The sequence below is a fragment of the Oncorhynchus nerka genome, linkage group LG28, assembly GCF_034236695.1.
Source record: "Oncorhynchus nerka isolate Pitt River linkage group LG28, Oner_Uvic_2.0, whole genome shotgun sequence".
NCBI classification, from domain to species: Eukaryota; Metazoa; Chordata; class Actinopteri; order Salmoniformes; family Salmonidae; genus Oncorhynchus; species Oncorhynchus nerka.
This window is the reverse complement of record NC_088423.1, coordinates 46,905,774-46,911,773: the sequence shown is the minus strand read 5'-3', so window position 1 is coordinate 46,911,773 and position 6,000 is coordinate 46,905,774.

The following is a 6,000-nucleotide window of genomic DNA, read 5'->3' as shown; positions in this document are numbered from 1 at the left end:
GTTTCTGTGGACTCCAGCAGGGCACTTTGAAGTGCACTCAGCCAAATGGGACAGGACAGACAGAGTCTGAACCTAGTACTTCTGAGATCAGGCAGACTCTCAGCTGACAACTAACTAACTGTCTGTCTGTCTGTCTGTCTGTCTGTCTGTCTGTCTGTCTGTCTGTCTGTCTGTCTGTCTGTCTGTCTGTCTGTCTGTCTGTCTGTCTGTCTGTCTGTCTGTCTGTCTGTCTGTCTGTCTGTCTGTCTGTCTGTCTGTGTGCGCGCGCGAGCACGTGTGAGCCTGCATGCGAGCGATTTGTGTTTCATGCGGATGATGTTGCTTCTGTGTTTGTGTTTGTGTTGGTGTGGTCCTGTTTTAGCTCAGTTGGTAGAGCATGGTGCTTGTAATAGCAGGGCAGTGGGTTTGATTCCTGGCACCACCCAGGAATGTAAAATATATGCATGCATAACAGGAAGTCGCTTTGGATAAAATAATCTGTTAAATGGCATATTATTTGGGATGTTTTTTGTCTGTTCTGTATAAAATGTGTTAGGGTTGATCTGTGTGTGCCTGCATGCTTACTGTGTGTGTTTGCACTCTGTGTCTGCGTGCTCGCGAGTGTCCGTATACCGTATGTGCGCGTGTGTCTGTAGGAAGTGTGGAGTGTTCTATAGAGATGTTATTGCAGCTGGATGAGAATAGCAGGAGACAGCAGTGAAGCGGAGACCCTCAGATCAACAGGCCTGTAATTGGAGAGGAAAAGCTGGAGTAACGGCCCAGCCTTTAGCTCACGCAACACACACACGCAGTACACACGCAGTACACACACACACACACACACACACACACACACACACACACACACACACACGCAGTATACACACACACACACACACACACACACATTTCATCACACTCAAGCCTTCGCTGGCTCCTATCACGCTAACACTGTGAGGACTATACTATATTTGTATTTTATATTTCCTCTCTCTCCTTGGCCTCATAACCAGTGTTTTTCTACTGAGTGTGGCTCCGTGTGATTTATTGCTGTCTGATTTTACAGCTACAGGTCACCCATGATACAAGTCAGTATTCAACGTCCAGCCACGTCTGAGGACATTGGGATATGATGTGGAAGCCAGGCCACTGGGGCAACAGTGATCGCTGTTACCTTCAAGTAGGTCTGAGTTTTGCCAGGGCATTGTGGACGGGGATGGCGGTTGGGTGTAAGCATCTGAAAAGTTGTGAGTGCAAATCCAGTGATCGTTTTTTAAAACATTTTTGTTATAAGCCTGTCCCAAACCTTAATCCTTACCTTAACAATTTGGAGTTAATGCCTAACCTTTAGAATTCTGAGTTAGCACCTAAATTTAACCTTAAACACTTCTAAATTTGACATTTGAAACATGGATGCCGTGAAACTGTGAGAGCTTGTAGAAAATTTTGCGACAGCACCCAACCGTGTGTGTCTGCGTGAGATAATGGGTAGTGAGGGAGGAAGAGAATGGTTTCTTTCTCCCAGAGGACCCATGCTATGTTCAGTGTGTCTGGGCAGGGTGTGGTGCGGAGACCCCATGCTGGGTCTTGACATCCTGCAGCATCCCCTAGGTCAATAGCATCGCTTATTTTATTTCTTGTCAAGACAGTTAACACGGACAACACACAACGTATGATAACTCCGCTTTGTGTAAATATGACTGGTCCTTGTTTCAGGTCTGGGCCCGAGTTTCCAACATCTTGATAAATCGGGGATGTTTGCAGCAAAGGCTAATGGAAATCAAATGTGTATTACCAGTTGTTTGCATGTGTTCACGTTTAATGGCCTCGTGAGAGACGAGTGCAGACAGGACTGTAGTTCTGTTCTTCCTCCACATATCCCTCCCTTCTCTTCTCTCCTGCGTCTCTTTTCTCACTCTTTTCGATTCCTCCTCCTCCTCTATCTGTCTGTGCACTGTACAGTACGTCTCTCTGTGGATTTTTTTTTGATGTGGCAGCTTACCAAAAGCTGTCGAGTTGCTCAGACAGTAAAATAACCCGGAGCAGTCACTGTTAACGACTTTATTTACTCACCTTTAGCCTCACGTAAAAACAGCATGTCAGGCCGCTCACGGAGAGGCATTTTGGCCAGAAGGAGTTTGTGTGAACGCCATTGTAACTGACAGAAGAAATGTGCTCGTTTGCGGTGGTGACTTTTTCTCTTTTTTTATTGGCTATCCTTTTCTTGGCTCTGGCTTATTCCACAGAGCCATTTTCCAATTCGGTTAGCGTCATCAAAGAAAAAGTGTAAGGGCCGAAGCGAGGGACAGTTGATTTTCACCACAGTAGAACATTCTGTTGTAGACGTTACTCACATTTCCTTTTCCACTATAGTGCTTTCAAGTGAACAATCGTTATGAATAAAACATAATCATCATCAAGGAGCTGGAAGGATTCTGTATGGAGGAATGGTCTAAGATCCCTCCCAATGTGTTCTCCAATTGATAAATTATTATAGAAAAAGGCTCAGTGACGTTACCCTTGCAAGGTGAGGTATTGAAAACAGGGGTGTCAATCATTTGGACCCCTACCTTGTTGGGAGAAAAAAATATTACTTGTTAAACAAAATCTCTTTCTCGGAGCAATTGTATTAGTGTAAAATAATATAGTTTCCCAAATGTTTGCTCATCTTTATTTAAGGTGTCAATAATTTCGGACCCCACTATACATTTGCATGATGGATAGGAAGGTTTTGTTTCTCTTCAAAAAAAAATCAGACATGCTGATATTCTCTCTCCGGACCTGTTAGTCATTTCTAGAACTGCTTCAGTACAGTCCACCCATACCATTAACTGACCGGACTCCCACACACAGAACATGCACACATTTTACATTCCTATCTGGTATAAACTGATGTCTGAATTATGAGCACACTGACTGCTCGTTTGTTTTTCCTTCTGACAAATTTTCCCAAATTGTCGCAATTCCATTGATTGAATAATAGACCACTTCCTGCGATCAGGCTGTCAGTCTGAGGACTTGACATCACTCTGTGTGTGTGTGTGCGTGCGTGTGCGCGTGGTAGAGCATGAGGAGATGGATAAGCTGTCTATCACACCAGCACACGGCTCCCCAGCATCCAACTGCAGCCAAGAGAAGCTTGGTCCTGCATCTCAACCATGCTTTATCACTTTTCTCCTAGTTCATGAAGTTTGATCTGTGTAGGCCATTAGGCATCTAGTGTGAAAAACATGGATGCTGAAAGATAAAGATGAAGAAGCATAATTGCTTGACAAAAAAAAATACAAAAGGGAGAGAAGGGTGAGGGACTTGAGGCTGGGATGGTAGCAGATGAGAAAGAGGAGAAGGAGGATGAAGAGGTGTAGAGAGGAGGAGGAGGATGAAGGAGGAGGAGGGGTATGATGGAGGATGGAGAAGGAGTACGATGAAGGAGGAGGGTGGAGGAAGAGGCGTAGGAGGAGGAAGTGGAAGAGGAGGAGGCATTCCACAGCCTGTTGCGGCGACCTCAACTACCAGCCTATAAAAATAAATCACACATCTGCTTCCAATGAAGCCGTGACACATTAATGGTTTTATGCTTGTTATGAAATTCTTGTAACGTTCTCCCCCCTCTCCCTCCATTCAGGGGAGTGTGTATACACCCATCATCCCCCTGGGGATTCTACTATCTGTCCATCGCTCTCTATCACATCAAAACAAGCTCCATCCTACTCGCCTACATAAAAGTACACATGAAAGGTCACTATCTTTAGCCCCCCTTTCTCTCTCTCATGCATGTTGAGATACCCAGGCCAGTGGGTGTGTAAGTTCAGCAGCAACCACTATGTATTCCTTACCAAAGGGACAGCTGGGAACATAGAGAACATAGAGAATAGAGAGGGAGGCAGATAAAGACAACAAAAGGCAAAGATAGAGAGGGGAGAGCTGAGCCGAGCTCTCTGCCCATAACCCGTCCCAGGATGTGAAAACAGATGATTATAGATAAAAGGAGGATTATGAACAAACACATTCCAGTGTCCTCTTCTCCCCCTCTCTCCCCCACCTCTTCCTCACCAGGGGCCTGAAACAGGGCTCTCTCTCACACGTGGCACCGTTTAGAGAACCATCAAACCCAGGCGGAAAACAGAGGACAGGAGAGAAGGGGAGGGAGGCCACGGCCCTTTGAAGCCTACGTGAATCCCTCGGCAGGTCCTTAATTAGCCACAGACAATGCTAATCCACAGTTTATTTGTGAGAGTGAGGCGGCTGAGGCCTGTGTGCCATAAGGTAGGGCTGGAGACAGGCTACATGCTCTGTCTCTATCTAGGAGTGGCCATGTGGAACCAAATTTGGCTTCCACGATGATGAGCTCAAACCATCCCTGTCCCACAACTGAGTCAGAGGAGCTCTCAGTAGCATGCCAACTCTGGAATAGCTTCTCAGGTTGACGAGAGTAGAGCAGGTGGATCCTACATACTCTTTGACAATGACTGCTTGGCAAAAGCAAACACATTGAATTCCGTGTGAGGGTAATGACTGTTTGGCAAAAGCAAATACAATGAGTTGCGTGTGAGGGTACAATTTAATGGGAAGCACGTGTGAACTCATTCTCATCCATGAGATGGCAGTGAGTGAATGAAGTTTTGGCATTGTACCACAAGATGTCAGTGGTGTCTTCCCACATTGGAACAGCTCTATAACAGAGCCATTCAGAGTGTCTTAGGGGGCTAGACCACACTCAATAGATTTTTCAAAAATACCCTCCTCTTGCTTTTGGTAGGATTGTTTGTGTCTCCATGTGATTAATACTTATATAGAATCTTACTCTATAAATTGAAAATTAAGTCAATGGCAGTAGCCTAGAGGTCAGAGCATTGGACTAGTAATCGAAAGGTTGCAAGTTCATATCCCGAGCTGACAAGGTACAAATCTGTTGTTCTGCCCCTGAACAAGCAGTTAACTCACTGTTCCTAGGCTGTCATTGAAAATCAGAATTTGTTCTTAACTGACTCGCCTAGTTAAATAAAGATTTTAAAAAAACACATTTTAGACAAAAAACACCTCTATGACAATTATCAGAATTTGATCCTTAAATCAGATCTAACCGTTTTATAACAATATAATCTAATTTGGTATCCTGTTACTTTTGGAGAGAGACCAATGTCATAATGACATTTACAGCAAGGGTGGGTACACGTGTGGGCGTGTGCCCATACTTCCAGGCCCTGACGTACCCAACCACCGCACGCACGCTGGGTATAATAATACTGTTCTATCATGGATGGGCGTGAGTTTTGCTGGCGCAGTTTCATTGCGTGTGACTCTGTGCCCCTGTAAACGGAGCGGGCAGTAATTCACTGCAATCCCAAGGCTGACTCTAATCTTGTCCACAGCATGCTAATAATAGGGGTACCTCTTGCTGATTCAGAACTCACACACTTTCCTTCCTCTCGAGGTGTTAATACCTCACCCCTGAAATCTGTCCCATCAATCAACCCTGCTGTCAAGCAATACTGAAAAAAAATATCAACGCAACATGCAACAATTCCAAAGATTTACTGAGTTACAGTTCATATAAGGAAATCAGTCAATTGAAATACATGTATTAGGCCATAATCTAAGCATTTCACATGACTGGGCAGATGACCAGCCATGGGTGGGCCTGGGAGGGTATAGGCCCAGCCACTTTAGTGCCAGGTCGACCCACTGGCTTTCTTAAAGACAGAAATACTCCTCAGCACCCCCCCGACGATCCCAAAGGTGAAGTGGCTGGGTGTGGAGGTCCTGGGCTGGTGTGGTCTGCAGTTGTGAGGCCAGTTGGATGTACTGCCAAATTCTCTAAAACAAAATTGGAGGTGGCTTATGGTAGAGAAATTAACATTCATTTCTCTGGCAACAGCTCTGTTGGACATTCCTTCAGTCCGCATACCAATTGCACTCTCCCTTAGAACTTGAGACATCTGTGGCATTGTGTTGTGTGACAAAACTGCACATTTTAAAGTGGCCTTTTATTGTCCCCAGCACAAGGTGCACCTGTGTAAT